This window comes from Mobula birostris, chromosome 25, assembly GCF_030028105.1.
Source record: "Mobula birostris isolate sMobBir1 chromosome 25, sMobBir1.hap1, whole genome shotgun sequence".
Taxonomy (NCBI): domain Eukaryota; kingdom Metazoa; phylum Chordata; class Chondrichthyes; order Myliobatiformes; family Myliobatidae; genus Mobula; species Mobula birostris.
The window spans coordinates 25,932,405-25,956,936 of NC_092394.1; positions in this window are offsets into that span (position 1 = coordinate 25,932,405).

A 24,532-nucleotide genomic window follows, 5' to 3' on the forward strand; every position below is an offset into this window, starting at 1 on the left:
GAATTGTGTACTGTATACATCTTATCTTATTCCTCTCTCCGCATTGTGGTGCATCTCCTTGTTGTTTCTTTAGCATTTCTGTATGTTTTTTTTACGAGGCCGAATTGCTAGCTTGATGCTCAACCCAATATGGATGGAAAGTGTGCACGGAGCCGGCCGGATTCGAACTTGGGACCGCTTGACTCAAAGTCCTGTGCTGATGCCAGTAAATCACCAGCCGCTACTGCATACGTACTTTGATAATAAATGTACTTTGAATCTTTGATATGTATAGAATATTATAATACGAGAGGTGCTTTCATCAGTAAACAAAAGCACATGCAAGCTTCCTCGCACCTACCCTGTCTCCTCTCCTTCCCCAGCTATCTTCCCATTTTAATCATTTTACCAATCCAAAACGCTACTATTTCTGAGTGTTTCATAAAAAATGCCCGAGGAACTCAACTGGTCAGGCAGCATCTAAGGAAAGGAATAAAGAGTCAACGTTTTTGGGTGAGACCCTTCAACAGGACCCTTTGTGAGTTTCCAGCATCTGCAGAAATTCTTGTGTTTACACTTCTGAGTATTGATTTCATTTAATCTACAACCTTTTACACCAGAAAAAAATTGATTCTTTATATGGTTCATAAAACCTTGTCATCTGAGGTGCAATCAGTTTTTAATCCTGAATCAAAAATAAAGAAAAAAACGCAAATGCTGGAAATCTAAATCCAAACCAAAGGAGGTTAGAAATGTTGTGGAGAAAGAAACTAATTTAATAGTTTGGGTTAATGATCCTTCATAAGAACCTGGAAAAGTGAGAAAACAAGTATCAAAGGTTTATTTAATGTCAGAGAAATGTATACGATATATATCCTGAAATACCTTTTCTTCGCAACCATCCATGAAAACAAGAGGAGTGCCCCAAAGAATGAGTGACAGTTGAATGTTAGCACCCCAAGCTCCCCTAACTCCTCTCCCTCCTGCGCATAAGCAGCAGCAAGGCAATGAGATCTCCCCTACCCCACCAGCAAAAAAAGCATCGGCACCCCCCCTCCCCGAGCACTCAAGCATGCAGCAAAACATCAATAAAGACACAGACACAGTACCCCAAAGACTACTCATTCACCTGGTATTCGACATACCACAGGCTCTCTCTCTCCCTAACAAAGGAAAAAAGATGTCTCCGTTTCACAACGAGAGGGGAGACATAACAAACAACTTGCTGATTTACGATGTTAAAAGTCCGTTGCGTCGCTTTTTCCAAGCTCTGTGCCCAAAGAACTCGGGTCTCTGCCAGCTTGCTGCTTTCAATCTTCCATCTCCCACGACACACCGGATTTCTGCAGAGGCACTGATCTTTGGTCCGCCTGCCTCCAGAGCCGTGAAATCCCGGAACTCTGAAGGCGAGCTGACCTCCTAGGCCGTATCCTTGGCATATCAAATAATGGCCAGTCGTGAGACCGCGAGAGCAGGTCCAATTCCCGCAAAGAACCGAAGTCAGCGTGTAACTCCATGTGAAAATCCCAGTTTCAGCAGTTTCTGAGGTACTCAAACCACCTCGTCTGCCACCAGCAATCAATCCACAGTCAAAGCCCTTAGATCACATTTCTTCCCCATCCTAATGTTTGGTCTGAACAACAACTGACCATGTCTGCATGCTTTTATACATTGAGTTGATACCACATATTTAGTTGATTAGATATTTGCATCAATGATCAGGTGTATAGGTGTACCTAATAAAGTGGCAGCTGAGTGTATAATACTGATTTTCTTGCAAGTGATAAACATTGAAGGAGCTAGCAAATTTTGAGCAATCAAAACTAACTTTCATCAGAATATCTGATAGCGTCAGAATTTGACCCAAATCAGACATATCAGCTTTAGTTTGGTCTGCTTCTTTGTGGTTACAGAAGCTTCTAAATTCTCATTTTAAGCGTGCCTGCTATCTTCCTTTTATACTGCAAGTTTTCTGCATAATAACTGTGTTTCAAAGCATAGTGAAATAGAATGGCCCACGAGCCAGCTCTGGTTCTAATCACAAACACGAGATAATCTGCAGATGCTGGAAATCAAAGCAACACCTGCAGAATGCTGGAGGAACTCAGTAGGCCAGGCAGCATTTATGGAAAATAGTAAATAGTTGTCGGTCTCGGTCCGAAATATCGATTGTTTGCTCTTTTCCATAGATGCCGTCCGGCCTGCTGATTTCCCCCAGCCATTTGTGTGTGTTGCTCTGGTTTGAACCATACTTGTTTATGGGGCGAGAGTAAAATATCTAATATCATCTATTGTATTTCTCCCCATTCCTTGTATTTTTTTTACCCTTCAGGTGGGAGGAGATGGATCTAATTGCAAATACAGTATACATATTCATTTGTAATTCTCACAGGAATGAAGGTCGAATTTTGTGTCTAGGTATCCTGGGGTTTGAGGAAGAGTATAATGCTTTTTTCTGGATATCTGACACCTTTCTAGCACATGTTTATCATGTTTCCTTAATTGCTGTTGAGAAGTAGTGGTGAACCACTGCATTGAAATGTTGCAAGTCATCAGCTGTAGGGGTTTCAGAATCGGAATCAGAATCAGGTTTATTAGCACCGGCATGTGACATGAAATTTGTTAATTTAGCAGCAGCAGTTCAATGGAATACATAATCCAGCAGAGAGAGAGAAAAAAAAATAATAAATATAATAAAACATAATAATAAATTAACAAGTAAATCAATTAGCTGCATTGAATAGATTTTTTAAAATGTGCAAAAACAGAAATATTGTATATTAAAAAAAGTGAGGTAGTGTCCAAACCTTCAATGTCCATTTAGGAATTGGGTGAAGAGGGGAAGAAACTGTTCCTGAATCGCTGAGTGTGTGCCTTCAGGCTTCTGTATCTCCTACCTGATGGTAACAGTGAGAAAAGGGCATGTTCTGGGTGCTGGAGATCCTTAATAATAGATGTTGCCTTTCTGAGACACCGCTCCCGAAAGATGTCCTGGGTACTTTGTAGGCTAGTGCCCAAGATGGAGCTGACTAGATTTACAACTTTCTGCAGCTTCTTTCGGTCCTGTGCAATAGCCCCTCCATACCAGACAGTGATGCAGCCTGTCAGAATGCTCTTCATGGTGCAACTATAGAAGTTTTTGAGTGTATTGTTGACATGCCAAATTCAAATTCAAATTCCTAATAAAGTATAGCTGCTGCCTTGCTTTCTTTATGACTACATCGATATGTTGGGACCAGGTTAGATCCTCAGAGATCTTGACACCCAGGAACTTGAAACTGCTCACTCTCTCCACTTCTGTTTGCTTTATGAAGATTGGTATGTGCTCCTTCGTCTTACTCCTCCTGAAGTCCACAATCAGTTCTTTCGTCTTACTGATGTTGAGTGCCAGGTTTTTGCTGTGGCACCATTCCATTAGTTGGTATATCTCATTCCTGTACGCCCTCTCGTCACTACCTGAGATTCTACCAAAAATGGCTGTATCGTCAGCAAATTTAAAGATGGTATCTGAACTATGCCTAGCCACACAGTCATGTGTATACAGAGAGCAGAGCAGTGAGCTAAGCACACACCCCTGAGGTACCAGCATTTAGATCCAGTGACAATGAAGGAATAGTGATATATAATTCCAAGACCTGATGGTGAGCATCCTAGAAGAAACCCACAGATGGTAGTGTCTCCATGCACCTGTGTAATTGTGTGATCGACCTTCTGGGTTAGGGGTGAGGGTTCTGAAGATTTTGGAGGTTCTGTCAAAATAGCCCTGGTAAAGTACTGCGGTGCCTTTTGTCGGTGATACACCCTGCAGGCTCTGTATACTGGTGGTGAAGTGAGTCTATATTTAGGTTGGCAGGCTGGGGCACCTATCAAAAGGGCTGTTTTGCCTTAGAAGGAGTTGTACTTCATGACTGTTACGGTAGTTTCATTTATTACTCAAAGGAATCACATTTATGCTTTGAACATGGTGTACTTCAGCTGTAATTACAGTCAGAAGCTTTTCCCATTTGATATTAGCTTAAAAATAAGCATAAAAGATTTGAGTAGATCAAATGCTACAGTAAAGAATTATTTTCTGTTAGAACTCAATTTAGTTCAATATAAACACAGCTAACACACATTATAATGGTAATTGCTCTCTGATATGCCGTGAAGGCATTCATACCATTATATTAAAGTGTGTCTTAGCATGAAATCTTGAAATATTAAACTCCCTGTTTTGTGGAAATCCAAAGCTATTTAACCTTTTCTGACCCTGAGAGCAACGCTCAGATTTGTCCCTCAGTCAGTATAATGAACAGACTCTTTAGTATCTCAGAGAAACAAGCCTCATCAAAATTTCAGACTCTGGTTCATGTATTAGTAATCATTATTGAAGAGATTGGGCAATGAATGAGATGAGCCTCATTTCACCTCCCCTGTGATCATCTTTCTTGCCCATGCGTTTTACAAGAGGTATTAGGGGAATTACATGTGTAGGAGAAGATATATTTTTCCTATATGCTGACATAGCTGTGCCCACATGTCATCTCACAATAAAAACAAGTAACATGGGTTGTTTTAAGTTGACTCAGCAATACTCTAGCATCTGCAAACCTGTTAGCTCTAAAACATTGTACAAATACCCTGCATTTATACTTAACAATAAAATGCCTCATTTGTTGATCTGCTAATTAATTTAGTTATGCTAAATTAGATTTTAAAAATACTTTATTGAATCTGAAGTACCTTGCAGCTCTGTTATAAATTAAAATTGAATTCAATCAACCAAGATTTCAGCTTGATTCATTTTAGCGGGTTCAAAACAAATCCATTGGTACCTCCCTCCAGAGCACAGTTACACATACTCTTCAACCAAACTAAGAAATAATCTGTTATATATTAGTCTTAGCCACAAGCTCAGTAAAGGGAGTAACACCTGGGCTTATTAACATGGCTATATTTACCTTAAAGCAGCAGTTCTTGGATATACACAATTGGACATGCTCATCCATCATCACTAAGGAAGTGTTGCATTATTTGAGGAAGACTTAAGAAAAAGCTTCATCTGGCTTTCTGGTATCTCGGGCAGATATTGCTGCGTCTTTACAGAAAGCGGTTTTGGATTTCTCATGCTGTCCTAACCAACATTCTGCCCTTATCCAATGCTGTCAAATGCAGATGAACTAGTTACTACTCTTGGCGCTAGTTGAGATAACCATATAAAAATGGGTGCAAGTTCATTTAAAGAATGAGCGGTATCATAGTTACAAATAATTTATTGGATAGTTTGATAAGTCATTTATTGAATGGTTTGGGATGTTTCCAGAAACTGTGGGAAGAAGGTGCTGCAGAAACACAAGTTCTTCATTCTCTACTCTGTTATTCAAATGTGCTTTAATCCCGAGTAACATTTGTCAGAGGAGCATGGGCAGCAAAATGATAAAGAATCCACTGAGTCTGTACTGTATTTTAATTGTATCCTGGGTAATTTATAACTAAAACATGTATCCTTGGCTTATTAATTTCTGTTTGTATGTATCTAATAAAAAAATGGGTCAATCTCACCTCTTGAAATCATCAGTGAAATCACTGAATGGTACCTGATTTTCATTACACTTTTTGTGAAAACAATGATTCTTTATTCCTTTTCAGAATAGTCTAATTTAAGATTATGCAACATTGTTCTGGATTCATTGATATTTGATAGAAACCATCTGCAGTCCACTGTCCAGCTGAAATTTCTTGAACCGAAACATCTACTGTCCATTTCCCTCCGCAAACCATACTGACCTGTGGAGTTCCTCCAGCGATTTGACTGTTACTCCAGATTAGAGTATCTGCAGTTTCTTCTGTCTCCAAGTATCCTGCTGAACTCTTTTCTGCTGCACCATTACACAATTCCTCAAACTTCTGTTGATAAATAGGTGAAATATTGTAAATGGTAGATGGAACTTAATCCTGAAAAACATGAAGTAAGGCAATTCTGGAAGGATTAAAATGCAGGCATGTACAATGAATTGCAGTGGTGGTTGTCATATTAAAGGAAGAATGCTATTTCACTGGAGAGAGAACAGAGGAAAATTCAACAGGGTATTCTAAATCAGACTAAATCAGAATCAGAGTCAAGTTTATTATTCTGACATATGTTGTGAAATTTGATTTTTGGGAGCAGTACAGAGCAAAACGTGAAACATACTATAAGTTGCGATAAGAAATAAGTGAAATACTAGTTAAAATGGAACTAAGAAGCTGAGGTAACACCTGGCAGTGATATATGTGAATAGTTTGGTGCAAAACTTTCCTCATAGTAGAGCTATCTGTAGCACATACTATATGTCTAAGGCAAGGAATAAGAGATTTAGAGGGGATCTGAGAAAGAATATTTTCATGCAAAGGGTGGTCAAAATATGGAATACATTGCAGGAGTTGGCGATGGTACCTCACAGAAGCATTTAGGTGAACCCCTGTACTGCCATAGCATAGAGACTCCAAGTCAAATGCTGGAAACTGGGATTAGAATGGATGGGTACTTGTTGTCTGACATGGGCATGGTGGGTCAGGGAATCTGTTCCCCTGCTGTGTAACTCTGTGGAAAACTGCATGAGTTCTAAAATTAGCTTTCTTCATATCGCTCATAACTTAACTTACAGAGTTGCAGTATAATTCTGGCACGTCAGTGTTGTGCAAACTCTGCAGACAAAACTTCCTGAGTGCAATGCCAATAGGACTCAATCAAACAATGTACAGAGCATAATTTTCTATTTTGAAATTTTTTTAGCACCCTTAAGTTGAAGGCCAGCATTCAATTATCCTTTATCTTAGCACCTGACTATCAACTTCTACTGACGCATAATGATAAATATCCTAAGCCCTCTGAGCCCTCATCGCTCAGGTCATGCCTGGATTTCATTGCTACCATCAGGAAGGAGGTACTGAAGCCTGAAGGCACATGCTCAATGATCCAGAAACAGTTTTTTTTCTCTCTGTCATCCAATTTCTGAATGGCTATTGAACTCATGAACATTACCTCACTACTCTTTTATTTCTACTTTTGCATTACTTAATCAATTTAACTATTTCTTTTTCACATTTTTCTATTCTTATGTTTTGCATTATCAGACATCCCACCCTGCAAAAACTCATTTCAGGGAGGTAGCACCATCAATTTGCGGGAGATTTCCAGGAGAGGTGGGATGTTTGCAATAGAGTAGCTCCTGAGCAGCCAGCCAGCTAGTTTAAATAACGTTAGCTATGCTAATGAACGAATGACACCTCTTAAACTCACCTCAACATGTCTTTTACATTTTAACCCACCATGGGCAATAAAAAAGTCACTGTTGCAAACAGCGCAGCGAGCAACACTGTCATTATTTTTGACCCCTATTAGGCAGGGGAACACTTTAAGGTAGTCTGGGGTGATGTACATTTTATATTTTCTTTTTTTGGAACACTCTCCCATGGCGCGCTGTCGCTTGCTTTCTCTCTCTCGCTTGCTCACGCTCTCTCTCTCGCTCGCATGCTCTCGCTTGCTTGCTTTCTCTCTCACTCTCGCTTGCTTGCTCTCTCTCTCTCTCTCTCGCTGTCTCTCGTGGTCACTCTCAGGCTTTCTCTTTTGCTTTCTCTCTCGCTCTCTCGCTTGCTTGCTCTCCCTCTCTCTCTCTCTCTCTCTCTCTCTCTCTCTCTCTCTCAAACACTCTCTCTCAAAAGAATGGATTTCCGTGATATTGTATATAATTTGCGGGCATCAGGGAGCCACTATTAATATGCGGGAGACTCCCAGAACTTCCGGGAGAGGTGAGATGTCTGCATTATACTGCTGCTGCAAAAACAACAAATTTCTTTACATATGTCAGTGATATTAAACCTGATTCTGATTCTGAATCTATTGGTTAAGTTCACTTCCATTATGAAAATACTCCAGTTTCACTTATGTGTGGTTAACACACATGCTTCTTCATCACAACTTTTCACTTGTGCATCCTTCACAACTTAGCATTATCTGCCATCTTTGGTATATTTCTTTCTATTCCTTTATCCATGTCAACAATATTAATGACAAAATGTTGAGGTCAGTCTATACATTGGTGGAGAACACCAATTATTACATCTTACCAGGGAATATTTCCTTTAACTTTATTCTCTGTCATTTATCTCCTGCCCAGATGTAAACCATAGTCACATTTCACATGTTTGCTTGCAATTCTCTGTGGTGTAATTGTTTGATTTTCCACTTGCTTAAGTATCCAGCTTCTGCACTGAGTTATTTTTCTCCTATTCATCTGCTTAGCACTTCATACACTTTCCCATATCCTGCACACAGCATACAAGCTTCATGATGGAGGAATCTCAAACACTTTACAAAATACTCATTAACTCACTTCCTTCTTCCAGGGGAAATGCAAATTTATGTAAATATTGTGTAAATGTATAAGGATCTTCTTTTAATTCTTTTGGTACTTTGTCTCAAATGCCTGGGGAGGAATATTAATTCCATAAGGTGAACAGCAAACCACACAACAGAATCTGCATGTGATTTTCATGATAATAAGCTCCATTTTATGTTTGTAAAATTGGTGAAATACATTTCAATTTTTAGTTGAATACAGTATGTTTAATTCTAGAAATTGCAAGACATTGAGTTACTGTAAATTTAAAAATTCTATGAAATACCTAAGCTCATACTTAAATTGGGGCCTACAGTTAATCGTAGCAACTACATAATGTGTTGAATAACCTTAGGATGCTCCCGATGTGGCCTTCTATATATTGACGCTCCCGATATGGCCTTCTATATATTGGCATACTGCGTCCGGTGCTCCCAATGTGGCCTTCTATATATTGGCGAGACCCGACGCAGACTGGGAGATCATTTTGCTGAACACCTACGCTCTGTCTGCCAGAGAAAGCAGGATCTCCCAGTGGCCACACATTTTAATTCCACATCCCATTCCCACTCTGATATGTCTATCCACGGCCTCCTCTACTGTAAAGATGAAGCCACACTCAGGTTGAAGGAACAACACCTTATATTCCATCTGGGTAGCCTCCAACCTGATGGCATGAACATTGACTTCTCTAACTTCCGCTAATGCCCCACCTCCCCCTCGTACCACATCTGTTATTTATTTATATACACACATTCTTTCTCTCTCTCTCCTTTTTCTCCCTCTGTCCCTCTGACTATACCCCTTGCCCATCTGCTGGGTTTTTCCCCCCTCCCCCTTTCCCTTCTCCCTGGGCCTCCTGTCCCATGATCCTCTCATATCCCTTTTGCCAATCACCTGTCCAGCTCTTGGCTCCATTCCTCCCCCTCTTGTCTTCTCCTATCATTTTGGATCTCCCCCTCTCCCTCCCACTTTCAAATCTCTTACTAGCTCTTCCTTCCGTTAGTCCTGACGAAGGGTCTCGGCCTGAAACGTCGACTGTACCCCTTCCTAGGGATGCTGCCTGGCCTGCTGCGTTCACCAGCAAATTTGATGTGTGTTGCTTGAATTTCCAGCATCTGCAGAATTCCTAGTGTTTACGGTTTTAAAATAACCTTAGAATTTCATTTTTATCATCCTTACACTTTAGTGTGAATTAATCTGTCTCTTGGTTTCATTGTGCCCTTTAACTATTCTATATAAAATACTGTATGTCTCAGGTTATAGATCTATAATTCATCTTGAGGCATTTTTTGTTTCACTCCACATGTAGATGGGTCTGAGATGCTCAGCTTCCAGCAACCATTCCTGACCTATTTCAGCATCCATAAATATCATTAAACAAATCAATAGGCTGAAAGAATCACTGGTAGATTGCTTGCTGTTGCAGCTTAGCATTGCTATGTGAATGTTCACAATATCGATTCCATTAATGTACTAGCGTCCCATAAAGTTCATTTCCCAAAGCATTCATAATCAGTTTCGACTTCCTTCAAACACCAAATCTTTATACATCAAAAAATCTTATGTTTTGACAGGAAAGGGAATGTGGCTACCTATTTTTATGCCACAGAGACTTCTGAATGCAGAAGTCAGATCTGGTAAGCCTCCTGCGCACAAGGGGAGAGGAGAGAGTGTAAAATGGCTATAGTCATATGATTCTCATACTGCAACATAGGCGGAAGTTATTACGCTCATCAAGTCTCTGCCAACACTCACAGTGCACCCATCAGTACCATGTCTCAACAGTCTTTGTGCAGCCTATACTTTCACGTGTAACCTTCAACTCCTTCCAACACCCTTTACACTAGGGTCAATTTACAGTGAGCAATTAACCTGCTTGCATATCTTTGGAATATGGGAAGAAACCAGAGTGCACAAACACACACACACACACACACACACACACACACACAGAGTCCATAAGACCATAAGATATAGGAGCAGAAGTAGGCCATTTGGCCCATCGAGTCTGCTCCGCCATTCAATCATGTGCTGATCCAATTCTTCCAGTCATCTCCACTCCCCTGCCTTCTCCCCATACCCTTTGAAGCCCTGGCTAATCAAGACCCTATCTATCTCTGACTTAAATGCACCCAATGACTTGGCCTCCACAGCTGCTCGTAGCAACAAATTCCACAGATTTACCAGCTTCTGACTAAAGTAATTTCTCTGCATCTCTGTTCTAAATGGACGCCCTTCAATCCTGAAGTCGTGCCCTCTTGTCCTAGACTCCCCTACCACGGGAAATAACTTCGCCTCTCTGGCTGTTTGTCAGAGCAACACTCACAGCATGCTGGACGAACTCAGCAGGTCGGGCAGCATCCGTGGAAAAGATTGGTCGATGTTTCGGGCCGGAACCCTTCGTCAGGACTGAAGAGGAAAGGGGCAGGGGCCCTATAAGGAAGGTGGGGGGAGGGTGGGAAGGAGAAGGCTAGTAGGTTCCAGGTGAAAAACCAGTAAGGGGAGTCAGAGAGAGGCGGAGATCACAGAGAGGGTGCAGTGAGAGAGGGTCTCACTGAACTCCTGTTGAAGAGTCAGTCTTTGTGTATAGTTTTTCACCGACTCTATTGAAAGTCTTTGTTCCACTGTGAATACTACAAGAAATTGAATCCCGGGGTAATATATGGTGACATATACGTGCTTTGTAATAGATTTATTTTGAACTTTGAAACTGGGGACACAGGAGACCGAAGATGCCGGAACTAGAGCAACACACAATCCACTGGAAGAAAAGACAAGATACTGGAGGAACACCTCGAGCTAGGCAGCAACTGTGAAGTGAAAGGGGCCAGTCGACAATGCCGGTTGAGACACGACATCTAGAATCTAAATGTCAAACATCCACTTCCCTGCACAGTCGTCGCCCAACCTGCTGAGTTCCTCCAGCACCTTGTGTGTTTTTTTCCAGATTTCGGCGCCTATGTGTATCCAATCAGCTGGTGGAGCTCAGTGAGTCAAACAGCACTGGTGGTGGGGGGAGGAGGGGAGGAGGGGAGGAGGGGAGGATTTCAAAGTTCAAACTTCAAAGTAGATTTATTATCAAAATATATATATATTGTGGCGTATGGCCAAGTGGTTAGGGCATTAGACTTGCGATCTGAAGGTCTTGGGTTTGAGCCTCGGCCAAGGCAGCGTGTGTGTCCTTGAACAAGGCACTTAACCACACAATGCTCCAGTCTACCCAGCTGAGAATGGGTACCAGCAAAAATGCTGGGGGTTAATCTTGCGATAGACTGGCATCCTATCCGGGGAGAAGTCTCGTACTGTCAGTCGCTTCACGCCACGGAAACTGGCAAACTGGCATAAGCACCGGCCTGATGGGCCACGTGACAGACTTTTAAAAATAAATAAATAAATGTGTGTGTGTGTCTGTGTATGTGTGTGTATATATATATATATCACCATATACCATCCCGAGATTCACTTCCCTATGCGTATTCACAGTAAATACAAAGAACCACAACAGAATCGATGAAAAACTACACACAAAGACAAGCAACCAGGGTGCAAAAAACAAATTGTGCACAGACAGACAGACAATATAGAGAATATGATTTGTAGAGTCCTTGAAAGTGAGTTCCTAAATTGTGGAAACAGTTCAGTGTTGTGGTGAGTCAAGTGATCCACTCTGGTTCAGAAGCCCAGTGTTTGAGGGGTTATAACTGTTTCTGAATCTGATGGGTTAAAGCCCTGCATCGGAACGGAGTGAAGATGAGAGTGGCCAAGTAGAGAGAAGAGAGGGGGTGGTGCAAAGGAGCCAGAGGTAATAAACATACAGACAACCTGAACTGGATGGATTACACTAAAGCCATAGGTTTAAGGTGAGAGGGGAAGGTTTAAAGGAGGTGTGTGGGATAAGTTTATGTTTTATACAGAGAGTGGGAAGTGCCTGCGATGTGCTGGGTTAGTGGTGGAAGTGGATAAGATAGTAATGCCCAAGAGGCTTTTCGCTAGGCACAGGAGGAAGGGATATGGATTATGTGCAGGCAGAAAGAGGTAAATTTAACTTAGAAAGATTTGCTTTATTTATCACACATTCCATGAACCATATTGTGAAATGTTCAAAGCAAATTTATTATCAAAGTACATATATATCACCATATACAACCCCGAGAATACATTATCTTGTGGGCATACTCAATAAATCCATGATAGAATAATAACCATAACAGGATTACTGAAAGACCACGCCAACTTGAGCTTTCAACCAGTGTGCAAAAGACAACAAACTGTGCAAATACAAAGAAGTAATAAATAATAATAAATAAATAAGCTATAAAAATGTCACGAACTTGAGGTGAAGAGTCCCTGAAGGTGAGTCCATAGGTTGTGGGAACTTTTCAGTGATGGGGCAAGTGAAGTTGAGTGAAGTTATCCACTTTGGTTCAAGAACCTGACGGCTGAGAGTCATGGAAAGAACATGCAATCTTCACGCAACAGCACCCAAGGTCAAGATTGAAACCAGTCTACCGGAACAGTGGCATGGCAGTACTTCTTGCTGGGCCAATATGCTCCCTTGTTATATACCTTCAATGGGATTTCTATCTATTGAAATAATTCTAACAAAAACATGGCTGCAATGTATAGTGGAATGGCAACTTCCCTTTAGCCAGTTCTGGTTAATCTACTAAGTCCCACTGAGTTGGAGCCAGCTCATGCCGAATCATAGGATCAGTTTCTATCAATCAGGACCTATCACCAGCTTCATCCTCACCCACTTTGCCAGGTTTGATGATATTCTTCATTCCATTGCTGGACCCAAGTGTCCAAGATATGTCAAACTCTGCAGAAGCACCATGGGCTTTAGGGAACATTGACCTTATTTGATCCCACAGCTGGATGATTGGTTCCCATTGTGGCCCATGGAATTTACAGCAGCCTTCTTCAGTATCTTGCATCAAAAGCTTTGTTTTCTCTCTCAAGAAGTTTTGCTTTCACATCTGTACAATAGGACTGTGACAACCAATATTCTCTCACTTTATACTATTAAATCTAAATCTTTTCCATAGACTCCAACATCAAGAAATTTATAATGGAATTTTCCTTTGTATATCATCCCCACAAATGCTGATTGCAATTTTGATTGGACTATGCAGCTGATTGAATGTATAATTCCATCTGCACAAAATACACCTGGCCAGGATAAGCAACAATGATTCAGCTCCATTAAGCCTAACTCCTGCAGACGCCTTCATATCTCATTCAATGCCATAACTCTAATCTTTTTGATCCTCCACTGCCTTTCATCCTGGTCTACCAAGAAACAGACAGAAGAAAATTCTGAATTATGCAAAATAAACTAAATGAACGAATCAAGCTTTATTTGAACTTTTGAGTAATTTGTGGTAGGACATGTAATCATGGCCGAATCTTCAGACTGACAACTAATTGAAGGGAAAATTGAAAACTTATTTACATCAATGAAATAAGTTAGCTATTTTAAAACAGAATAAAAAAATTGTATTTTATTGATCTCTTTTAAAAGATTTTCATCAAAGTTTGACTTTTAATTTCCCTGTTAAGTTAGTGTACATAATGAATTATTGGAAAATAAGATTGAAGTATACATAAGTAATATAAGAGTTCTGTTTGTTATTCAAACTGGATTACAGTGGATTCCAGTTAATTGGGCTATCTGTTAATCAGGAAAGTTGCTTATTTGAGACAACTTTTAAAGAACTAAAGCTAATTAAGAAAATAGCCAGGATTCCTTTCATTTATTTAGGACACTATGCTGCTTAATTGGGGCAGGAGACTGTTACTGACTGTTTCTAGCTAGTGTCAGTCCTGTGCTCTTGCGAGACCGCTAGACTCTACCCGATGCTTCGAGAGCACAGTTTTTAAGAGGTGCCAATTGCACGTGTTTGTGTTCAAAAAGCAGCGATTTTTGTCACTGATAGTTGATGAGAAATAAGCAGTAAGACAATTCAGAACTGTTTTACTCACCATAGCTTTTCAAACATTCAGGTTTGGAGATGCCAGAAAGGGTGTTTCGACATTATGGAGCAAACAGTTTTTTTAAATAGCATCAATTGCACGTGCTTGTGTCATGTTATCCATTTAAACCGAAGATGCCAATTGAAAATGCAGTTTTTTAATCACTTTGTTTCTTTTTAATTTTGATTTTATGAGGGAAGGCAATGAAAGTAGTTCATTATCTGCACTAGATACCTGCGCTGATTTTGTTCATTTCCAGTCAATTAAAAGAACACGGCAGTGATGAATTTTCTCATCAATAACTATTAGGAACTAATAACAGTTTTATAATACTGTAGTAGTATTGGTGGTGTTCTAATTTGTTCTGTATTTCATTTAAATGCATAATTTATTACTCAGTTAAACAGTAGCTTATCTTTGTTATGACTTTTAACTATTTCCATGAAACTTCAGCTAATTGGGGCAGCCACTTAATTGACCCAAAATGTACTGGTCGTGATGTGTCTCAGTTAATTGGAATCCACTGTATTTAGATCTGATTTGATTCCTTATTCTTGAGACTGTCAAACCCAGCAAGGAGGTAACATTCATGAATGGTTTTGATATCCATACATGAGCGGGAGGGAGATAAAACCTGACTGGAAACTTTGAACAGGCAGAAAGTCTTCCCATAAATACAGAAGTAGGAGCTTTGCAAGTGCTACATCTCTGAAGGGCCAGTGGCTTTGACCATCTGAAACCAGAACTTTAAGAATAGGTCTTAGGGCAAGATACTAATTGGCCAGTTAAGATTTAAATTTGTTGCAAACTTTCTTTCTTGAATCGTTCAACAAATTTCCATGATGGATCAGTCCTGGTTCAGATAATTCAGTGGCAACCCTTTAGAGAAACAATTTTCAACCAATGACATTACTTCATTGTGGGATCTTCTGTAAATTACCAAGACAGGCTGCACTGCACATTCAGGGCCTTCATCGATTAGAGTCATATAACATAAATGATAATCTGCATACTGTATAAACATCTTCATTGTAGTAACATTTCACTTCACACCACTGCAATCAGATGAGATTTTGACTGATAAGTAAAGAGTAACTGAAACACTAATCAGAAATTTGGCTTTTGGAGGATACTTGGTTTTTGTAGGTTCATTCTAAAGGAGGAGAGAGAGGTAGAAAGGCAAGTGGATTTAGAGAGAGAGAAATCAGACTTGGTATTTTCAAAATGAAATTCAGGCAAACAAAAAAATCAATTCCATAAGGTGAACAGCACACTACACAACAGATTCTGCATGTGATTTCCACAATAGTGGGCTCCATTTTATGTTTGCAAAATTGGTGAAATGCATTTCAATTTTTAGTAGGATACAATATGTCTAATTCTAGAAATTGTAAGTCATTGAGCTAATGTAGTTTCACAAATTCCATGAAATACCTATGCTCACACTTAAATTGGGGCCTACAGTTAATAGTAGCAACTACATAATATGTTGACTAACCTTAGGTTTACATTTTTATAATCTTTACACTTACTTTTGACACTCTGCAGACAGAATGATTCAAAAGACAATGGGCACGACATGGAGATTTTGTGCAGTCTCCGACAGAATGAGTTGCTAATCTCAGTTCCTATGACTCATTGGAAGAGAATGGTTTCTTTATCAGAGTAGAGTAGGATGTGTCAAAAGGAGATGTAAATGCATCTGCGCCATTTAAACACCTCCCTGCAGCTGGCTACAGCCTGCAGAGTTAGGAGAGGGGTTATGAAGGCAGTCAGACACTCAAGTAGATCAGCTTCAATATAAAACTGGACAGGCACCTTCTTTTCAGAAAGACGGAACAATGTTTTACAATCCTAATAAAGTGTTGGTGGTTCTAATGGTTCATTGATTTTCCCTTGGATTGCCCAAAGAGATGCTGAAGCAGGAGTTATGCTCATTGGGCTACTATTGTCCCATGTTGCGAGGTACTGTGAAAATCTTGGGTTTACATGTTGTCCATTCAAATCAATTCACCACAGTTGTGCATTGAGGTGTGTGATGTATGAGGCCTCCGTCGGTCAGAGTTGACCACGGATTTTGCGTCCTAGCTGTCTAGATATGCAAACCTAGGCAGTGCGATAGGGAGAGCAAGCTGTTGCCCATGTAGTAAACTCTCCCTGTCACACATCTGAGTAGTACAAGGGGAAAGCAATAACAGAATGTGGAATAAAGTGTCGCAGTTGCAAAGCAAGTTCAGTGCAGGCAGAAATAACATTTCTTCCTCGCTGACAATCAACATTATGCACCTTAAGTATGTGTGCTTAGCCCACTGTTCTATGCTCTTTATAACCACAACTTTGTGGCTAGGCACAGTTCATACACCATCTAAAATTGCCGATGACACAGCCATTGTTGGCAGAATTTCAGATGATGCTGAAGAGGCATATGTGTTGGAGGATCTGGGATATTGACTTAAGGATATGATTCTGTGAATACAACTCCATCAGAATAATTCAGAGACAACAGTGCTATCAGCTGACAGATAATTGAGGTACTGTATATATGCTAAATCCTACTTTGGCATTGTAAGACCATAAGACTTAGGAGCAGAATTAGGCCATCCAGCCCATTGGGTCTGCTCTGCCATTCCATCATGCTTGATCCCAGATCCCACTCAACCCCATACACCTGCCTTCTTGCCATATCCTTTGATGTCCCGACTGATCAGGAAATGATCAACTTCTGTCTCGAATATACGCACAGACTTGGCCTCCACCACAGACTGTGGCAGAGAATTTACTACTCTCTGGTGAAAATGTTCCTCCTTACCTCTGCTCTAAAGAGTCACCCCTCAATTCTGAGGCTGTGCCCTTTGGTTCTGAATACCCTCACCACAGGAAACATCCTTTCCACATCCACTCTCAACATACTCCAGATATTTCTAGAAATATCCTCATGAAAATAATGATATAATTTTCAATATACCATTACGTTGCATATGTTAAAATTGTTTAATTTGAAAGCTCTTCCACTATCTTTGCTAGAAATCCTTCTTGGGAATAATACAATAACAGCCACATGTTCTATTCCAGTTTCGACAATCAATTCCCTTGAAGTGCACCTTGAATAACTGGTAGACTTCACCCAAGGTATGTTAATCAGGTGGGAAAGCAACTGGGAGCTGACCTATGAAATCACATTGCATCAGATCCGATTTCCTCTATGTCGAGCAGTATTTGGAAGAAACAATGAGAAGTGGGGACACAAAATGTACTCTGCTCGGTGGATTACGATCTCCATCATCAAAAGTTCCTCAGTGGCACTACAACTAACTGAGCTGGCTAACTCCTAAAGGAAACAGCTGACACCCTGAGTCTGATGCTGAGTTCCTCGTCCTTACCAACATACCATTGGAGATGCATCTATCCTTGGCATGTTGGAATAAGGAAGTCCAGACAGTTCTTGCAGAAATATTTGCTTCATGGCTGGTCTTACCTCCAGCCAAGCAATTCCATTATAGCTACAGTCCTGCTATCTACCTGACATTGAACAAAATTACTTAGGAATGTCATAGAGTCATTGAGTCGTAGAACACCACAGCACAGAAACAGACTCTTCAGACCATTTAGACTGTGCCAAATCAATAATCTGCCTAGTCCCATTGACCTGCACCTGGACCATAGCCCTCCTTACCTCTCATACATGTAGCTATCCAAGTTGCTCGTAAATGTTGATATTGAATCCACATCCACCACTTGCGCTAACAGCTTGTTCCATATTGTTACCACCTACTGAGTGAAGAAGTCCCCCCTCGTATTCCACTTAAGCATTTCACATTTGACCTTTAACCCATGACCTCTACTTGTAGTCTCACCCAACTTTAATGTGAAATGTATGCTTGCATTTACCCTATCTATATCCATCATCATTTTGTATGCCTCTATCAAATTTTCCCTCAATATTGAACATTCTGGAGAATGAAGTCCTAATCTATTCAACCTTTCCCTATGACTGTGATTCTCAAGTCCCAGCAACATCCTACTAAGTATTCTCTGCACTTTTTCAATCTTACTTATATCTTTCCTGTAGGTTGGTGACCAAAATGGCATACAATACTCCAAAATTAGGACTCACCAATGTCTTATACCATTTTCGACATACATCCTAACACCTATAGCTAATACGTTGATTTATGAAGACTAATGTGTCAAAAGCTTTCTTTATGGCCCTGTCTACTTGTGACACTACTTTCAAGGAATTATGAATCTGTATTCCAGATCCCTCTATTCTATCACACTCCTCAGTACCCTAGCGCTCATAGTGTAATGCCTACCTTGGCTGGTTCTCCCAAAGTGCAACACCTCACACTTGTCTGCATTAAATTCCATCCGCTATTTTTCAGCCCATTTTTCCAGCTGGTCCAGATCCCACTGCAAGCTTTGATACTCTTCCTCACTGTCAGCCACACCCCCAGTCTTGGTGTCACCTGCAAATTTGCTGATCCAGGTTACCAGATCATTGACATATAAGACAAACAACATGAACCCAGCATCAATCTCTGTGGCACACCGTGAGTCACAGGCCGCAAGTCTGAGAGGCAGCATCTACATTCACTCGTTGGTTTCTTTCTCGGAACCAATATCTAATCCAATTTACTATCTCATCTTGAACACTAAGTGACTGAACCTTCTTGACCAACCTTCCATTCGAGACCTTGTCAAAGGACTTGCTAAAGTCCATGTAGACACCATTCTCTGCTTCTCATCTCTCCTTCCAGTCCTAATGAAGGGTCTTGACCTGAGATGTCAACTGTTTATTCATTTTCATAGATGCTGCTTGGCTGCTGAGTTCCTCTAGCATTTTATGTGTATTGCCTTGGATTTCCAGCATCTGCAGATTTTCTTGTGTTTGCAGAACATCTACTGCCTTGCTTTCATCAACATTTCTGGTAATGTCCCTGGAAAAACTCGATATGATTGGTTAGACATGACTTACCAGGTATTAAACCATGTTGACTATCCCTAATCAGTCCCTATCTATCCACCTACGCATAACTGAGGTCCCTTAGAATGCCTTCCACTACAGATGTCAAGCTTTTCTACCTTATTCTTAAAGCCTTTCTTAAATGATAGAACTAAATTAGTTATCCTCCAATCCTCCTGCACCTCAGCCGTGGCTAAGGATGTTTTAAATATATTTGCTAGGGCCCTATAATTTCTGCTCGAGTCTCCCACTGGGTCTGAGGGAATACTGTCACAGGTCCTGGGGATTTATCCACCTTAATTTGCCTCCTCAAGATAGCAAGCTCCTCCTCCATAGTAATCTGTATAGGGTCCATGTCCTGTCAACAAAAATGTCAATTATTACCTCATCAATTTCTCAATAAGGCTATCAAGCATCATTTACAGTAATCTTCTTACTGATCTGATACCACGTTTAGATTCACCAGATCTCATTACAGCCTTGAGACAAACACCAATCTGAGTTTAAATTACAGAAGTAGGTTAGTTAGGGTATATTTGACACGAAGACAACATTTGACAATTACAGTCAAAGGGCCTCAGTAAAACAAACTCATCTGGAACAAGGGAAAACATTCTAGTAGTTTGAGTTATATATCACACAAAAGATAGTTGGCATTGTTACAGCTTAGTTTGCACTATCACACTCCTTAGTTCTAAGCCCAACTATCTTCAGACTGCTTGATTCCTGATTTTTATTTCCATCATAAGTTCAGAAGGGAAGATATTCATTGATGGTGACAGATTGTTCAATTCCATTCACAACTACTCAGAAAATAAGGCGCAGTATGCCACAAGATCAAAGCAACAAGACCTGGACAACATCAGAACAAGGTTAAGAAGTGAAATTGTTTTTTGAGGCCAGGCATTGATCATTTCCAATGAGATGATGTATAACATAATTGAAAAACACTGTTATATTCACTGCCTTCCATTATCTATCTTCTGACCAGAAATTTAACTAGACCAAGAGCATGAATATTGTGGCTACAAGAACAGGTTAGAAATTGGCATTCAGCAGTTGGTGAATCACCATCTGACCCCCCTCAAACCTTTTCTAGCACAAGTGGCAATGACGGGCATCATTTATAAAATGTACTGCAGATTTTCATCTCATCTTATAGTAGGCATCTACACTACAAAGACAAATGCAGCTGGTGCACGGGAACCACCACATGCAAGCTGCTCACCTGACTTGGAAATGCATTGCAATTCCTGCATCGCCACTGAATCTAAACCCTTGAATTCCAAACCCAACAAGAAATAAATATAATAAATATACCATTTTGGATACTGTTGAGGGGAAGATTTCCCAGAGGAATGCCACAGAGACCAGGTTACTGCCACTGAGCATGGGTCCTTGATGCAGAAGGGAAAGTGGGAGACGAGGGGAGCGGTAGTGATAGGGGACTCAATAGACGGAGGAACAGAAAGGAGATTCTGTGGACATGAACAGAACACCTGGATGGTGTGCTGCCTCCCAATTGCCATGGTCAAGTATGTCTCGGATTGTGTCCCCAGCATTTTAGAGAGAGAGGGAGAACAGCTAGATGTCTTGTTACATATTGCTACCAATGACATAGGAAGGAAAAGCAGAGAGGTCCTGAAGAGAGCTAGGCAGAAAGCTGAGAAGCAGAACTTCCAGGGTAGTAATTTCTGGATTGCTACCTGTTCCACATGCCAGTGAAGGTAGGAACAGGATAATTAGCAAATATATGCGTGGCTGAGAAGCTGGCAAGGCTTCGGGTTCTTGGGATTTCTTCTGGGGGAGTTATGACCTTTACAAAAGGGATTGGTTGCACCTTTTGGGCTGATGGGGACTAGTATTCTCGCAGACAGATTTGTAGGAGCTGCTGGGGAGGGTTTAAACTAATTAGGCAGGTGGATGGGAACCAGAATAAAGGGACTCAGGATAGGATGGATGGTAAAAAAGAAAAGATAGTGTGCTGTCAGACTGTTAGTAAGGGCAGGCAGATGATAGGACAAAATGACAGGCAGCAGGGTGAGCTTCAGGCATTAGGGATGCAGAATCAAAAAAGGTAGCAAATACAGTACTCAAAGTGTTATATCTTATTGCATGGAGTATAAGAAAAAAGTTGGATGATCTTGTTGCACGTTTACAGATTGTCGGGTATGATGTTGTGGCCATCACTGAATTGTGGCTGAAGGATGGTTGTAGTTGGGACTTGAATGTCCCAGCTTAAACATTGTATCAGAGGGATAGGAAGGTAGGCAGAGGGAGTGCTGTGGCTCTGCTCGAAAAGAATGGCATCAAATCAGTAAAAAGATTTGAAACAGGATCAGAAGATGTTGAATCCTTGTGGGTTGAGTAAGAAACTGCAAGGATAAAGCAACCGTGATGGGAGTTATATACAGGCCTCCAAACAGCAGCTAGGATATGGACTACAGAATACAAGGGGAAATAGAAAAGGCATGCCAAAAAAGCAATGTTATGATAGTCAAGGGGGATTTTAACATGCAGGTAGATTGGGAAAATGAGGTTCGTAATGGATCTCAAGAGAGTGAACTTATTGAATGCCTATGAGATTTTGTTTAAGCAGCTTGTCATTGAGCCTACTGGGGATCAGCTGTACTAGACTGGGTGTTTTGTAAATAATCTGGAGGCAATTAGGGAGCTTAAAGTAAAGGAACCCTTAGGAGGCAGTGATGACAATATGATTAAGATCACCTTGAAATTTGATAGGAAGAAAGAAAAATCCGACATAGCAGTATTTCAGTGGAGAAAAGGAAATTACAGTGGTATGAGAGAGGAGTTGGCCAAAGTAAATTGGAGGAAGATGTTGGCAGGGATGATAGCAGAGCAGCAATGGCTTAAATTTTTGGGAAAAATGAGGAAGGTGCACGGTAGATGTCTTCCAAAAACAAACAAATTCTCAAATGGCAAAATAGTACAACCATGGCTGACAAGGGAGTTCAATGTAAAAGCAAAAGAGAGGGTATACAACAAAGCAAAAATTAGTGAGAAGATTGAGTATTGGAAAGCTTTTAAATACCTACAGAAAGCAACTAAAAGAATCATTAGGATGGAAAAGATGAAATATAAAAGCAAGCTATCAAATAATATCAAGGTGGATAGAATAAGCTTTTTCAAGTATATAAAAATAGAAGAGAGGTAAGAATAGATATAGGAAATGAGGCTGGAGAAATAATAACGGGGTACAAGAAGATAGCAGATGAAATAAATGAGTGCTTTGCATCAGTCTTCACTATGGAAGACACTTGTAGTGTGCCACGTGTTAAAGACTATGAGGGAAGAGAAGTGAGTGCAGTTACTATTACAAGGGAGAAAGTACTCAAAAAGTTGGTGCGTAAGTTACCCAGACCAGATGATGTGCACCCTGGGGTTCTGAAAGAGGTAACGGTAGAGATTGTGGAGGTGTTAGTTATGATCTTTCAAGAATCATTGGATCCTGGCAAGTTTCTGAAGGACTGGAAAATTGCAAATATCACTCCACTTTTTAAAAAAGGAGTGAGACAGCAGAAAAGAAATTATAGACTGGTTAGTTTGACCTCAGTAGTTGGGAAGATGTTAGAGTCAAATGTTAAGGATGAGGTTATGGAGTACTTGGAGACACAGGACAAGAAAGGACAAAGTCAGCATGGTTTCCTTAAGGGAAAATCTTGCTTGATGAACCTCTTCGAATTCCTTGAAGAGATTCCAAGTAGGATAAATAAAGGGGATAAAGAGGATGTTGTATATTTGGATTTTCAGAAGGTCTTTACAAAGTGCCATACATGAGGCTGCTTACCAAGTTAGGAGCCCATGGTATTACAGGAAAATTACTGGCGTAGTTAGAGCATTGGCTGATTGATAGGAGGCAGTGAGTGGGAATAAAAGGACCCTGTTCTGGTTGGCTGCCAGTGGCTAGTGGTGTTCTGCAGGGGTCAGTGTTGGGACCACTTCTTTTTATGCTGTATATTAATGATTTAGAAAATGGAATAGATGGCTTTTGAAATACAATGTTGGATAATGTATGGTCACGCACTTTGGTAGAAGTAAATGTGTGGACTATTTTCTAAATGAGGAGAAAATCCAAAAATCTGAGATACAGACAGACTTGGGAGTCCTTATGCAGAGCACCCTAAAAGTTAACTCGTAGGTTGTGTTGGTAGTGAGGAAGACAAATGTAATGTTAGCATTCATTTCAAGAGGTCTTGAATATAAGAGCAGGGGTGTGATGCTGAGGGTTTATAAGGCACTGGTGAGGCCTCACTTTGAGTATTGTAAACAGTTTTGGGCTTGTTATCTGAGAAAAGATGTGCTGGCATTGGAGAGGGTTCAGAGGAGGTTCACAGGATGATCCCGGGAATGAAAGTATTACCTTATGAGGAATGTTTGATGGCTGTGGGCCAGTAATCACTGGAATTTAGAAGGATGAGCGGGGATCTCATTGACACCTTTTGAATGTTGAAAGGCCTAGACAGAGTAGATGTGGAAAGGATGTTTCCCATAGTGGGGGAGCCTAGGACAAGAAAGCACAGCCCTAGGATAAAGGGGCATCCATTTAAAACAGAGATGCAGAGAAATTTCTTTAGCCAGAGGGTGGTGAATTTGTGGAATTTCTTACCACAGGCAGCTGTGGAGGTCAGGTCGTTGGGTGTATTTAAGGTGGAGATTGATGGGTTCTTGATTGGCCATGGTATCAAAGGTTATGGGGAGAAGTCCGGTGAGTGGGGCTGAGGAGGGGAAGAAAAGATCAGCCATGATTGAACGGTGGAGCAGACTCAATGGGCCATATGGCCTAATTCCGCTCCTATGTCTTATGGTTTTATGAAATAGGAGAAGGAGTAGAGAATGTAGGCACCTGACCCCTTATATTAAGAGATAATGGTTGATCTGAACTTCTATGCCTCTTTCATCTGTTCCTCTTTAATGTAATTATATTCAATTTCACAGTCTCCAGGGTAGAGAATTTTAAAAGGATAATCTCTTACACTGCCCACTTGTTTGACTTCCTTATGATGAAAAGCATCATCTCAGCATCTATCCTGTCAACTCCTCCAAGAATCTTACTTTTTTTTAATAAGTACACCCTTTATTTTAAGTTTCAAGAACTTAAGTTCAGCCTTCCTCACGTTTCCTCATAAGACAAACCCTTATCCTAAGGATGGAACTTGCGAAACTTCTTTGAGCTGTCTCCAATGCAAATACATTAGTTTGCCTGGAACACTCGTGATAGTCATCAATT